Genomic DNA, 15,351 nt, shown 5'->3' with positions numbered 1-15,351 from the left:
CAATATTAGAAAGTTGAAAAAAGCAGCACACAAACATTATAACTCTAATAAACTTATTTCCCCCTGATGAGGCAGACAGATGGAGTTTCTGGGCGAAAGAAAGGTTATGTGACGGTCGATATTAAACGTGGCATTTTTACTGTATTCCACTGAAACGATTAACCTTTGGAAACATTATTGCGTCATTTGTTACCTTACTGTTTGTAATGTTTTCTAGTGATATTTGCTGTTTTTTTTGTCCGCTCTGAGGCTTCACATATACACTTTCACTTTCTTGATACATCTGCCATGTAATCCTATGACTTTAGTCAATCTTAAAGGACTGTAAATGATTGTTTTTCGGGAATACCAGTCCTACGTTTCTATTGACAGAACACGTGAGCTGCTTTACACGTTATTTCCCAAGGATCTTTCAAAAATATATTTACAGCTACTACTGAGTCCTTCTTAAATGTATAGTCGAATGACGCTAACACATTATTTTTATAGTAATCTCTACATTGTTCACAAACCAAATATCCCACACACTTTGACACATACAATTTAGTACAGTGGTACTACATCAGGAATTGGTTTGCCTGCATTCATTTAACCTTGAAACATTCACAGTAATTTCATATCAGAATAAAATTCCAAATGCAGTGATTTAAAGTAACACTGCGTTTAATATTGCATTAAGCATGTGTAACTAAAGGTTGTCACATTTTACACACTCCAGCAAGGGAACTATGTAGCATATTCTACGATTAACATCAACATGACTTTTCTCCCTGGCATATCAAGAGTATACTCACTGAAAATTACATTAATGGAAGCGATGCCAAAGCTTGAAAACCGTTGTGTAAATCTAATACAAGCCACAAATCTCTTTCCCCTGTCAGGAACAAATTAACCAGGCATGTGAAACAGCAACACAACGCTCTCCATCAACAAGCCATAAAAGACAATGGGTCATAGAAAAACACAAGAAGCAAGGATACTGGCATAAATCTCCCAAACATCAAGTCCAACAGGGACCACAAAGGGAAAGCAAATACAATGTGACAAGTCCATCTACAAAAAAGGGGAGGGGCACATCAGTAAAAGAGACTCCATTGCCCAACAATGAATATGGAGGCTCAAGCTGTAGCTTAAGAGCTACTGAACAAAAGGCCAGATAGGAGAGACCACATAGCACCATCCGCTTCAGAAAAGAGGGAGTGATACAACATCTATGGAACAGCGAAACAAAGAGTACTTTTTACAACACTCAAGTTCAATCATAATATTATAGGGGGGGGGGCTGGACAAGCCACAACCACAGGGCAAGTCAGTGGCACTCACCTGTCCTCCAGAGAAGGGAACCTATTGCTTATCCAGGACAATAACACCCCACAACTTTATCCCAGCAAGAAACATACAGATGAGGACCAGCACTCACCCACCTCCCAGTACAGGAGACAATCCATAGTCGTCAAAATGGTCCACAGTATTGAAATCCAGAGCCAACTCAGCGTTTTCCACGCAGCCAGTCACAAAGTGGTAAATCATCAGAAGAGCATCAACAGTCCCCAGCAAGCCAAGTTGGGAAGATGGGGCACACCATAGCCATCAAGAGGCAATGTGGCAGGGCACAGTCCACAACTTTCAAGCTTAGTAGGGCACAATTGGGAAACCACAGCTTGCCTCAACCGAATGGAAACAAATAGGAGGAGCACTCCCTAGTCCTTCAGCGAAGGGTGCTTGACACACAGTGAACAGACACAATCCGGCCTAAGTTCAGCAGGTAGCACACTCAGGAGACAGCCCACAGTCAACCCTCTTTAGCTGTAGGAAATAATCTACATCCAATGACACAGACTGAAAGCAGCATCAAGGAGCCGGGAAGTTTCAGACTGCATACCAGAAAAGTAACACACAGACCACAAACAAAAACAAGCAGGAAGGTTAGAGCACAACAAGGCCAGAAAAAATCTAAGAGACACAAAAACAGGCCAACAGTCAAAAGACATGCAGAAAGCATTGGGAAACTCAGGAACAGCCCACTCCCCAGACAGAAAAAGGGAGGTAATTTACATGGCTTCTAGTGTCTCTAGCATGCACATTGAACAGGACCTTTCCATTAATTCTGAGCCAAGGACCATCTAGTCAACAACAGGAACTAGCACTGCACAGCCTTAAACAGGCAGTATAGCAAGCCATTGACCCACATTATGGCAGTGGATAACAGATCACAAGGCTAGCAGGAGCCTAGAAACCAAGCAAAATGCAGGACCACAATCCACAGCAAGCTGAAAAGGGCCAAAAGGGCCCACAAAGTAAGCATGAATTGCCATCTAGAGACAAGAAGCACAAGGTGACTTCCTCCCAAAAGAAACAGATCAAACAAGGGCTTTTAAGCAGGGATGGTGCTTTAAAGATACATCTGGATGGACTGGAGTTTAGGTTTTGTTTTTTTGGGAAGCAGCAAGGTGCCTGTCTTCAAACTGAGGACACTCCTTATGACTTATGGGCTGAAAGGAGGAAGCGATGTGAAGATAGTTATGACGCAATGTTATGTACATGGGTTTCAGGTGTATTTATGCTAGTTTTAGAGTGTACATTGATGAGGTGGCTAACAGTAGTGTTGATTCAGCAGCTCTCTGGATAATATATATCTATGTTACTGTGGTGTACGTATTTGGGTGTAACAGTTTGTCTAACAATTAGTGACTAAGGATGGCCATTGTTAGGTGTGTCTGGAATGATAGTGTGTGCTAGTACTGCTGAGTGAAGGGCGCTATTATGCATTTGATGAAAACCAGGCTGTAGGCTATTCGGAAGATTGTAGGGTATTTGCGTGGTAAAGACTGTCTATAATGTCCTGATTGGGGATCTGTGTGATGAGTGTCTGATTTGGTTATGAGGCCCATCCCAAACATAGCTACTCTCTAAACCAGAACTACTGTAATCAAATCTGTGATTTAAGGCATGACCTTCTACAGACTGACTAGTAAATACTATTGCAAAGAAGCAGAAGAGCTGAACTTGGACATGGCATGACATTATCAAATGAGTAGTGTTTGAGTGAAGTGACTACTCCTCACACCAAGATGAGCATTCCCTTTGGTAGAATGGACAAAGAGGGGCAGTGCAAAAGCCAATGGTTGCATGTTCCAAGTCATCCACTCCACATCAGCTTCCATTCCAAGTCCACATCTGATGAGGGGCTGTATATGTTACCACTGTGGAGGAGCTGGTTATGCTACTGTCTCCCCAACCCTTGTTGAGAACCGGATCCTTTGCTCTCTCCTAAATCCCCTGTTGGTAAGGGTTAAAGAAGAGCAGTTGGTCTTAGCCGCTTTTGACCTCAAAGAGTCACAGCCTACTACTGTTTAGTTGTAACTCTTGGATGCCAAAAGTGAGTAAGACCAACTGGGCACGAGAAACACCGATTTGGCAGTGTTTCAACCCTCCTTGCCGCCTCAATTCCCCCATATCAGATGTCCTTTTTGAGGACACACGTTGTGTCCTTACGAGACAAGCACATACAGAAAAAAGCACAGTTGCTAGGCAAACAGGTCAAGTAGAAGTGGTACACCTCTGAATGTCAGAGGGCTTCTCCATGTTCCCTGAATGGTGCCTTGATAGCACTTGTCCTCCTAAAGTCCTTACCTTAACTACCTACCCATAGTCAAAGTGGCTAATTACACACACTGACATTCCTGCCTAACTTCATGTCTTTAGTGTTTAGAGCTGGGTTGGTGTAGGAGAGTGGGGAGAACACAGAGATTACCACCCCGTGAACGTCGCTCATCACCTGGCAGTTAACTAGTTGGAAAAGTAGGCTAGAGGCATGCTGGAAAACAGGGAGAGGAATGTATGAAGTTGTTGGGGAGAGTGACAGCTAGCTTGGAGCAGAGCACTGCATGCAGTAGAAAGTTCACAGAAATAGTCCTGGAGTGATGATGGCATAGTTCGCAGTTACCCCTTACCCTCAACTGGATGGCTGTTATGGGTGCTGTGATGCACAAAAAGCAGATTTCACTGGTGGGCCAGAACTCAGCATAGGAAGCAAAGGAGGGTGATGGTAGTAGAGAAATTATTAGGGGATAGGAGAGAGGAGAAACCCATAGGTCAGTGTTGTTCAGAAGTCAGGGAAGGTAAGGCACCCTCTGAGGATGAGTGATGCCTTGTTGCCCAGGTCCTACCACCTTGAGCTCTCCTGAGCCTCATGAGAAGATGAAACATGAGACCACATCACAATCACCAGATTCCAATCCAGACTGGGGCCTGTATTACTAAAAGGACACACTTTCCTTGTTTATCCCATACCATACCTTTAAACAGGTGCCCAGGGGAAAACTGGGAAATTGCACCCTATTATGAAGAATGTGCTGTCCTCAGCATCTCTGCAAACTGATGCTGCACTCTGGGCTGTGCATTCATGTGGAATAAGGAGAAGCTTTTTAAAAGCTGCTCTGTGTTTCTCTGTGCAGGCGGCAACACATCTGCACTCTCAACAGGGATTAGAGATCTCCTTCCGTGGACGCAGTAAGTGACTGCACCTGCTTGAATAGGGATGTCTGAAGAGTGCACGGTTCGCCCTTCGAACCCTTGAGAGGTCTGCAATCAAGGGGTGTACTGGCAGTGTGTCACCTTTATGTGGTGCACTTTCAACATACCTCCAAAGGCATGCTTGCCTCTGTGCTCACGTCAGTAATGGGTGCAGAGGCAAAATTATGCCTTTGTTTTCATGGGACCCCAGCGTCATGAAAATGAAAATGAGAGAATTCCGTCTCACAATAGCTCTGGCAGCACATATGTGCCAGCCCTGTCAGTATCACACAAGGGGCTGCATAATCCTCTGTGGTCCCTTGTGTAATACCAAAATGCCACGGGGCGCAGAAAATGGGCACACACTCCCATTGCACCTTGGTACACTTTAGGTAATATGGTCCCTGGAATACTAACTACAAATCTAAGTGAGGTGCAGGGTAGATGGATTACATCAGGAACTAAAATAAGAAAGAAGGTGGTGACTAGGCCAAAAAGCTCCTGATTGGAAAGGGAGCAAAACCGTGGGTGTCAGGTTATGCAGGACAAAAAACACAGGACTCACACTTAGTGACCCAGCAAGCAATTACATTCCGCATGACCTGTCTCATGTCTTATCACTAACCAGTACACATCCCAACCAGCTCTGCAACCCAACATTCTCTATGACAACCATTAGCCACTCCATTTCCTAGCACTTCCACACATCACCTAGTCGTACTTCAGATCAACCCTTCAATCTGCACTTCTACCTACCGCAAACCAACTGATGTTCCTCACCCAGCCCACCATATCAACCTACCGTAATCCCTTGCTTACAAAGATGTAAAATTCTTCTTACAAAATACTCCAAGTGGACCACACTTTCATGATATCAATATAGGCAACACTTCTAATCTAGTAGACAGAAGGGTGACAAGAGAAAGAGAGACTCCATTTAAAGTCTCTCATTCGAATTGACAACTGGAAATCAAAATACCTGCAAGGTGAGCTACTCTAGCCCCAAAATATCAATGGAGGAAAACCATAGATGCCCCTGAACTTAAAGAAAAGCAATATTTCCACCAATCACTGCACTCACCCATACTTTAGAGGAAAAGGAGGTCCTGCACTTTCCTTCCCTTCCAACTTGCTCTTCCCTACTGCCCACCACCCAGCTGAATTAAAGCCTACATCACAAGGTGTAATGACTGAAAGCTGTCCATATTGGGCTGAAATGGTAATCCATAATTTGTCCCCCATTTTACATCTCACCCCTGCTTATCAAACTACATTCTGTGGGGTCTTGCGATTGTCCAAGCTCCAAGCAACTCTCTGCTGCCACAAAATCACTTCCTAGGATGCAAACAAAAATCCTTGTTCTCGTGCTCACTCGTGCCAAACCATTTTGTCTTGCCTGACTAATGGAAATCAACTTTTACATGCTGGAATACATCCCCAGTGGTCCCGACTTTCCGTAATTGTATAGAAGATCAATAAGAATATGCAGGGGCAAACAGGGAAATAAGAGATCCTCATATAGCTCAATAGGGATGCAGTGGCCCTTATTTCTTCAATCATTCCTTTTGTCTTAAAGCTGCACTGAACCCCTCTTGACATGACTTCTAACTGTACTTCTTCTCATGGCTCCCAGCCACATTCAGCCAAGCTTTCCATACACCTATCAGCATTCTAAAGTTGATAAATTAATACAAAATGACAAAAGGAACATGAATGTTGGACTTGTTTTCTTCTGGTTTTCAAATGCAGCATCAAGAAGCTTCTGCACATGTTGTGCTATACAAATAAAATCATAACATAACATGTTTGTATGTGTGTTACAAGTGCTTCAGTTTCTGGGCTAGTGGGCCAATAGTGTTTTTTCTTTCAATTCCTTATTCTTTTTATTTTTTAATCATTTTCATATTTTAAAACAATGTCACCATGTTGCAGTAATATTTTGTGCCAATAAGGATCATACTATCCTGTAAAATACATTTCAGCTAAAAAGTGTTTTTATACCTAGTCTAAGTATACCTGCCAGCTAAGGAGTTAATAATTATATGCAATCGTTTTTTTTTGTTAGGTTTAAACTATTGCAAACAACCGGCCAGCACATTTTGGCCCGTGTGCATGTTCTTTTTTTACTTCCTTTTGCTTCTGTGACATATATTTTCAATTTAAAAAAATCAAACAATAACCATCAATCTAGCTTGTCAAGTCCAGATTCATTATCTTTGCCAATACCTGTGATTGAGATTCAGCACATTTGTAAAAGAGGGCAGCCAAAAATTGATTGTACACAAGAGAAGATAAATCCCCCATGGCTGAAATAAATCTGTAGAGGTTGTAAGAAGAATGAGTGAAACACATGAGGATAGAAGAAATGGATAATGTAAAAAGGGATATAGGCTTCCCCTCTTATAACGTATGGAATACAAGGCGGTTATGGGTGTGGAGAAGATTGAAGATAAACAATTGAAGTTGCACAAAAAAAAAGAGAAAAAACAAATAAACACAATAAAGGAAATTCAGGAATGATGACACAATTGCCCCAATGAAATACAAAAATCATTCAAAAAGATAGAAATCTGTACATAATTGTCAATGCAAGAAAATGAAACCTGGAACACCCTTAGGAACTCTCTCAGGCCTTGGTTCAAATTATCTAAGAAGACTGTGGTCACATAAGGTTTCAGAACAAAAAAAGAGATATATACAGATCATTAGGCCAAGCCAATTCAGCTGTCCTTGGGGTTTTGTATTAGGACCGTCTTCTCCCATTCATTCCTATTTCGAGCTATGATTTCAGATGTGCTCAGACCACTGTTTTGCACTGAAGAGGAGGATAAAAAAGTAGATATATTGACTATGAAGATTTTGGACCTGGCCTTTTTTGCAAGTTCCTCTCCAGACATTTTTGCCTCCTTCCTCCTATTTTTTCTGACATCTTGCTGTTGGCTCTAGGACTTTGAGCACTTTGCCACTGCTGATCAGAGCTAAAGTACAGGTGGTCTCCCTTCTAAAGTTGGTATGATTGGCTTATACCTAATTGACATATTTAATGTACCTGTAAGTCCCTTGTACAGTGGTATCTCTTTACCCAGGACCTGTAAATTAAATGCTACTAATGGGCCTGCAGATCTGCTTGCGCCAGCCACTGAAGTAGCCTTTCAAACCTGTCCAGGCCTGCTAGCTCAGGGCCTGCGTGCGCAGTTTAAACAGGGACCTGGCATTTAAATTTACTTGCCAGGCCCAAAACTCCCCTTTTGCTACATAGAAGTCACCCCTAAGGTAGGCCCTAGCTATCCCTATGGGCAGGGTGCTATGTATGTAGAAGGCAGGGCATGTGCCTAGTAGCGTGGCCTGTCCTGGTAGTGACAAACAGCATATTTGGTTTCTCACTGCTGTGAATGCTCATAGGATTGCATTGGAAATGTCCTGCCTCATATCTAGGGGGTATTGTCTGATTTATTAGAGGTAGCATAGGCATGTTTTGTATGATTGTAATGGTAGGGAGAAATGCTGCTTATTGGTATAGGTGGATTTTTTATTATCATTACCGAAATGCCACTTCTAATATATGAGCATTTCTCTGTGCTAATGACTCTGGTGTTTTGCAGCTCGACTCCAATCCACGTCTGGGCAGAGTGACAGTTAAGCTTTGTGCATTCTTTTCAGACAGCCTGTAAACAGGGAGGGTAGAGTTGTCACAGAGGTGCATATACATATGAATAGTCTTCCTAGGCTGAGAGAAGGGGGAGACGGGGCACACATGCATCTGTAGGGGCTTTGCTCTGGTCTCACACAAAAGGGTAATTTATCCCCAACTGATGCTTGGAGCCTGTGCTGGAGGAGAAAGGGGGCACTCTCAGAACCAGTTCCTACTGGTGGAAACTTTTTCTTCCCTCCTTTGTTAAACCTTTGCAAACTGAGTATAAGTACAGGGGATTTTTCCCCACAATTTGGAGACACTCTGGACTTTGACATGCATGTAACTGGACACAGAATACTGCTGGAGGGACTCCCCAGGAACTGCCCTGGACTGCCATTGCTGTGCTGAACTGTGACCTGCTTGGTCACTTCAAGGAACTGCCAACTGCCTGCAAACCCTTTGTGCTCGCCTGCTGCTGGGCCCTGCTGCACTGTGCTTCATCTACTGTGTCCCCCAGTGGCAGGGTGCTATGGCCCCTGCAACTGCCTTAAGCGCATGAGGAGCAATTCCTTTTTCATGATATTGCTCCAGGAAGAGCACTTTCGACTTATTCTATAGCGCCTTCAGAGCGCTTCTTTTTAATTACTTAGCGCTCTGAGGAGCGCTTGGGTGGATTTTACAGCCGAGGCTCACAGCCGGGACCAAAGTGTTTATCCGAAATGAGAGTGGCAAAAGAGTGCTGTGTCCTGTGCCCCTGGGGCACCAATAAGTGAAGTCTGGAGCAAGCGTGCCCCCAGAGCACTCCCAAGGCACTAACCAGTGTTGCTTGCTGCCCGCTTCACCGCTGCAGCCCGGGCAAGCTTCTTTCTTCGTGGGAGGACGATTGCAGAAGGAAGCCTCATCGGAGGCTCCCCGACCCACTGGGAGGATGGGTGGGGGAGGAAGGCTCAGCGGCGGTTCCCCCCTGCTCCACCTGAGTCCTCCTTTTTATCTTGAGGGACCGTGAGTGGGGTGAATGCCTCACCAGAGGCTCCCTGCACCATGTAGTTCTCTCCTTTGCCCCTCATCAGGGTGTTAGCTTGGTTGCCCCCCCCCCCTGGGGAGAGAGCCCATTGTGGTCCGGGGGGCAGAGATTGCAGGTCCCAAGAGGGGCCCGATAAAGGAAACGAAGGGGCCGCCTGCCGCCCCCTCCTCCCATTATAAAATCAGCCTCCTATTGGAGTGCAAGGGGCCCCCAGTTACTTTGTGGCACTAGAGGTTCCTTTTCATCACAAAAACAGGAACTCTTTTCTGGAAACACGCTTCCTGATATTTCTCTTATTGGCTTGGTGGGACTGTTATGCTAACCTGTTTTTGGTATGATGGGACATATATGTGCTGATGTTCTTTTTATGAGCATGACCTGCTGATATGTCTTTATGACTTGCCCTATGTTTTCTAATGTTCCTTGTATGGGCATTTATGATATTTTTATGACAGGTACATTTATGTGGTGATGTTTTCCTGACTACTGCTCATGTTGCAGAATAATAAGTAACCTGTGTGTTATGTGTGACTACTGCTGATTTCTGCAGAGTAAAAAGTTTGTGTAATGTTCTGACAACTGCTTGGGTAGCAGGGTATCAGTGACATGTTGTGTGTGGTCTAATTATGTTGTGTACAATACAGTTTATATATATAACTCTTGGTGTTGTGTTTCCTTTACGGTGGGGATAGTGCATCACGTGTGTTGTATGTATTGTGCAAATGCTTTACACATTGCCTCTGGCAAAGGCCTGACTACTCGTGCCAAGCTACCAAGGGGGTGAGTAGGGGTTATATTGGACGTGTAACTCCCTTGCCCTGACTAGAGTGGGTGGATTCTGCCTGGCTTAGGTGCAGACCCTAGCCAACTAGAAAGTCCATTTCTAACACAAGATTTTCTAAAACGGGGTAAATGTAAGGTGAATGTTAGGTGAGCCAGATATATTACCATCAAACATTTTAACATCATATATGCCATTCTTAGTCCAGGTTCTCAGCTATTTCAGTTGTAGTTTTTGTTTGCAGCAGCCCAGGGGGCAAACGTATTTTTGGTGTCTGTAAGAAATTAATGCTGAAAAGCAGCATTGTTGTATTTTCCTTATAACTGCTCGGGTCATTTTCTTCTCTTGACTAGTTTGTGCAAATCCAGCAGCTTCTGCTTACAACCTTGGCAATATATTTTTACTCAGTCCAGAGCTCACAGGATGGAATGTTATTTTTTTTTCTTTTGTGGACTAAAACAAAGTTTTAGTATCCTGTCTTTTTCTAGAAATATGAAGGGGTTTTAGAGACCTAAACACATTTGCCACTGTGTACACCAAACACCATAAAATACTACAGAATTGGTACCACTGGAAGTGGAATTGAATTATTATATATATATATATATACATATATATATATATATATATATATATATATATATATATATATATATATATATATATATATATATATATATGTGATATAGATATAGACATAGATATAGATATAGATATCTATCATAATATTATTTGTGGCAGCCCTTGAAATGCGAGGAACAGTATCAATAACAACTTTCAATAGTAATCAAATGCTAACTAAACAAACATTAGTTGTTTAGATGCCTGTTAGTGACATTGTTTCAGATTTACCCACTTTATTGTACTGATATTAGGAGAAAACCATATAAATATTAGACATGTGCCCCTCAAAATAACTGTAAATAGATCATAAATCACTGGATGAATGGGGCTTCAGGCCATGTTTCTTATGAAATGTGCTATGTGTATAAAACGTATAAATCCTTGTGGTATTTCTACTGGCAATGCTATATGGGGATAAGAAGTATACATTTCCACCAATATTCATTGCATTTGTTTTTGTCTCTCTTTTTCTGTACACATCTCACAAAATTGTGGCCCTGCATCTTATGCAGCAGCTCTCTAACCTTTAACATAAAGAGCACATTACACCTATAGGGAGACTATAATGAAATGAATTTAGTTATGGGGGATAAGGTTTGTTTTTATTCACAATGCTCTATGATGTGTGTTTAATATATGATTAGGCTGTTACACAAAAGACTGGTATCACAGTTGCACATTTATCTAGAATATATTTTGGTCATGTTAAGTCTGTAGCGCCCATTATTCGATGTAGCAATAAGCTTGCCTGAATTCTTCTAATGGTTCAGTGTTATCTTCCTGTAGTTAGAGATTTTAGAATCCCTGATTTCTTATTTTTCCTTTGTCACCCTTATTATATATTTGATGTTATGTGTATGTTAACTCCTTATAAAAATGTGAAAAACACATCTTCTGTCGAGTGAGATAAGTGTGTGTGTTTTTGTAAGTTTAGTTTTGATTCCATCTATGTTGCTTGTACATTTTGCCAATTTCTTTTTTTGGGCATTTGTTTGTATTTTGTGCCACATCATGGACGCAATATGATCTTTCCTGGCTACGTCATATGCACTTTTAAAGGCTCTGGTGTATATATTATATATAAGTATGGCTCCTACGTGGCTTTTGCCCTATACATCTAGTTTGTTAGGTCAAATTAAGGTTGGTCGTAGAGAATATGTATTTGTCATGCACATTTTGAGACTCTACATGTTCTTTTGGGTTGTATATTTGCTTCTAATACTACGTAGGATATATTTTTATCTATGTTCGGCAAATCATTTTTAGGCTAATGTGCTATGAAAGTTTCCTTGCTGGTGATTGTAATGCCTGCCTCTAGCTTGATCAGAAGGTAATCAAATGTCTGCTCCCTAATATAAAATGTATAGATGATTGTTACACACATATACAATAATTATATAGAAGATCCAACACATTTTAACCAGATCATTTTACTCACTCTAGTATTAGTTTCTCCTTACATCTTTCTGATGGATGTAATTGACTTTGGTATTAGCTAGGGGTGGGATGGAATTTGCAGAGTTTCAGTCTGCCGAATTCTAGGGGTTTACAGAAAAACTCTATGAGATTTGTCAGAATTCAGCCAAAGGACTGAAAAAATGCAGCTTTAGCACGTGTAGCACGAGCAGTGCTGAAAATCATTGCAAACTGTATCTTGTTTTGTTCAAGGGTAATCAGTTTTTCTAGTCGATTTTGCTGCCACTCAAGTAGAAATTCTACTTGAGCTGGTGCAAATCTACTCAAAAACAGCTCTCTGACTGCGATCCCTCTGAAGAGCGGTGACCACCTGTGTTAGAAAATCATGCTAGGGTACGCCAAATCTCACTAGCACTTAACAGCTCACATGTTCGGGAGCCTTGTGGGAGCAATATCTATGAGACAGTGATCAGCAGAATTTGACCAGACCGGAGTGGCCAAAATTCTGCCAATTCCAATGGCGTAAATGAATATTTCACCAGTTCCTAATATTGGCTCGAGAGCTGTTTTATACCATTCTCCTATCTTTGTTGATATATTTGTACAATCCTGTAACAGTGTGTCTTTAAAGGGTTGGATTCTGAACACGTCATTCTTGGAAGATGTTTACTTGATTTAACAGTTACAATCAGTGAAACATTCTGCTTGCTTCAGTATGAAATGTTCATTTAGTTTAGAATGCTATAAAAACAGTGGTTAGCTATTGGATGTTTTTCAACTGAGAAGACAGGATGAAATGTTCATCACAACACAGTAGGGCAACCCAGTAAACCTCTAGGAACTGGGTATTAACACATACAATGAGTAATTTCCTGAAGGAATAAGTTTATACTATATACTACTAGTTTCTATTTTGTTTACGGAGATGCAGTAAAGAATGTATCCATTCCCCTTTCTACAATTTACAATTACAGCAACTCAGCAATGAAATATATCTAGTATTTGGCATACGGCTATGTATGTCAACAATTTATTTATCCAAACAAACAGTTAAAAGAAACATCATAGGCAAATCACACTTTCTGCTGCCAACAACAGATCATCAAAATAGATCATCCAAAATAGAGCTTTAAATTCTGAAAAGTGATCCAAGACAACAAAGGACCACCTAATTATGTTGTCCTCCATATAATTTAGAAATGATTTCTTTGAGGAAAAACTGTTTTGAGTCCTTCAAATGTAGTACTTGTGGTGATCACTACATTGGCATTCCAGTCTCTGGTCATCTGACAAGTACATAAAACCATCTTCTGGCCAAAGTGTCAGATGTTACATGTATGTGTAGAACCTTGTAAAGTAGTATAACCTAAAACATGAAAGACAACAATACAAATGTGATTAGGAGAGACATTAAATGTGTAATGCACAATAAAGTACCCAACTGGAGGAACCAGGTTGTGATTCAAGAACACCCAGCGCAAAACATGCCTACTCCGCTGAGACCAATCACCAGAACATGTGTAGAGAGAACTAACACCTAGCAACTAAATACAAAGGTACTACCCTCAACAAGTGTCACAATAGTCCAAAAGAGTAATGAATCCTTACAGAGTCAATGCCCGGAAATCCTTAATCAAAGAAGAACATCTAACGGCAGAGAAGGAAAATATCAATATAATGTGAACATACAGGTAATGCTGATAAAGCCAGAAACATCTGTAAGTTATAGAATACTGTCAGAGAAACCCCAAAAGAAACAATACACTGAAACTTGACCAAATGAACTAACAATGATAGCTTACCAGTCCAAGAGTAAATCAGTGTAAGAATCCTCCTTGTAGAGAATACACGTGGGGAGAGGTACGGTGCCACCTAATGCATTTACCTAAACTGTACATCTGTAAAACATATAAATAAGCAAGTGTAGCTTGGTCCCCTTAATGGGCACAAATCGTCAGGTTGAAAAAGAATATAGAGCCACCATAATGAAAAATGACCATATACTATTAGTAGACTGTTGTTCCACGGGGTAAAACAGCATATCTTATCCAAATAATCAAATAGATGTCAAATACAGTATCAAAATATACAACTAAATGCTGCCAAAACTATATATGATAGTGATGACAAAGGAACAGAGCAAAAATGTAATTTAAGCAGAAGCGTCATTATTGAAAATGAAGTACTTTTGCCCTAGTGCAGTGGAAGCACAATCTGCTATGAATGACGAGGGTACTCTGTGCAGACGGGGGCATGTTTCAAGGACAGCATTAACATTATCCAAAGCTTTTTTTGGTGTACAATTAGCATATAAGATTTCTATAGCCATAGTGACAAGTAGCTCAAGTATGAGATCAAATTGTTAACCTTCCAATTGATTAATAACTGCTCTTCTACGTTGGGAGAAAGATTTAGGGCCACATTTTGAGTTTGGAGGACAGAAAAGCCTATCTGCTAAACTCCTGACAGGATTAATGCCGCCTTCATGGCGACCACCCCACGGACCTATTAGAAGCATTGTCACCGGCTCATAACCGAGCCAGCGGCAATGCTGTAGCCCATATTCTTTCTCACAGAGCTGTGACGCATTAGGACCTTGTATGATGAGTTCATATAGCTTCTTATGTATTGAAGTCATGAGGTTCGCTATGGAGTATTTTATATTGAATGTCATTGCTCAGTGCTGCAGAATTCCCTAATCATAATCACACTAGTTGTGTAACACTATACTTTCACCCTTGTCTGCTGGTTTAATAATGATATTGTCTAAATTAGACACATTTTTAAGGGCAGCAAATTTACTCTTTGTGAGATTAAGGGCATCATTACAAGTCTGGCAGTCTACTGGCCACCAGACTCATGGTGGCGGTCGGACTGACGCCAATGCTGCAGACTGAGTACCACATTATGACCGTGGCAGTTGTGCCACGGTCGGACCACAAACACCATCAGCTTTAGTTGTTCCGGCCATCTGTCGGTCTTGGCAGTTCTAACCCGCCAGGACCCCATTCTCCACAGGCGATTTCCTGGTGGTAACACTGCCAGGAGAAGTCTGGCAGAGATGGAGTGCAGGTGGCATGGGCTGTGCATGGCCCCCTTAACCAGGACTGTCGCAATTTCCAGTGTCTGCTTTGCAGATAGTGAAAATTGCGACAGGTGCTGGTGCACCCTATGCACTACAGCATTGCTGCCGGCTCCATTATGAGCTGGAGACATTGCTATAGGCCATTTCCCGCTGGGCCAGCAGGCAGAAACTGAGTTTCCATCTGCTGATCCAGCAGGAAACTTGTAATGGCCCAGGCGGGGAGGCTGCCACAGTGGCGACAACCAACCCATCGGGATTTCAGCAGATGGGCT

At 41.8% G+C, this 15,351-nt stretch overlaps 1 protein-coding gene across 1 annotated transcript in view; it reads left to right on the top strand.

Annotated features, from left to right (window-relative positions):
• ANKFN1 (ankyrin repeat and fibronectin type III domain containing 1) overlaps positions 1–15,351 on the top strand; it is a 1,012,473-nt gene that overhangs the window by 251,667 nt on the left and 745,455 nt on the right. The window lies entirely within an intron of this gene.

Source organism: Pleurodeles waltl, chromosome 7, assembly GCF_031143425.1.
Source record: "Pleurodeles waltl isolate 20211129_DDA chromosome 7, aPleWal1.hap1.20221129, whole genome shotgun sequence".
In the NCBI taxonomy this organism is placed as follows: domain Eukaryota; kingdom Metazoa; phylum Chordata; class Amphibia; order Caudata; family Salamandridae; genus Pleurodeles; species Pleurodeles waltl.
Note: the sequence above shows the minus strand (reverse complement) of the source record. Positions and strands in the feature narration are given on the sequence as shown.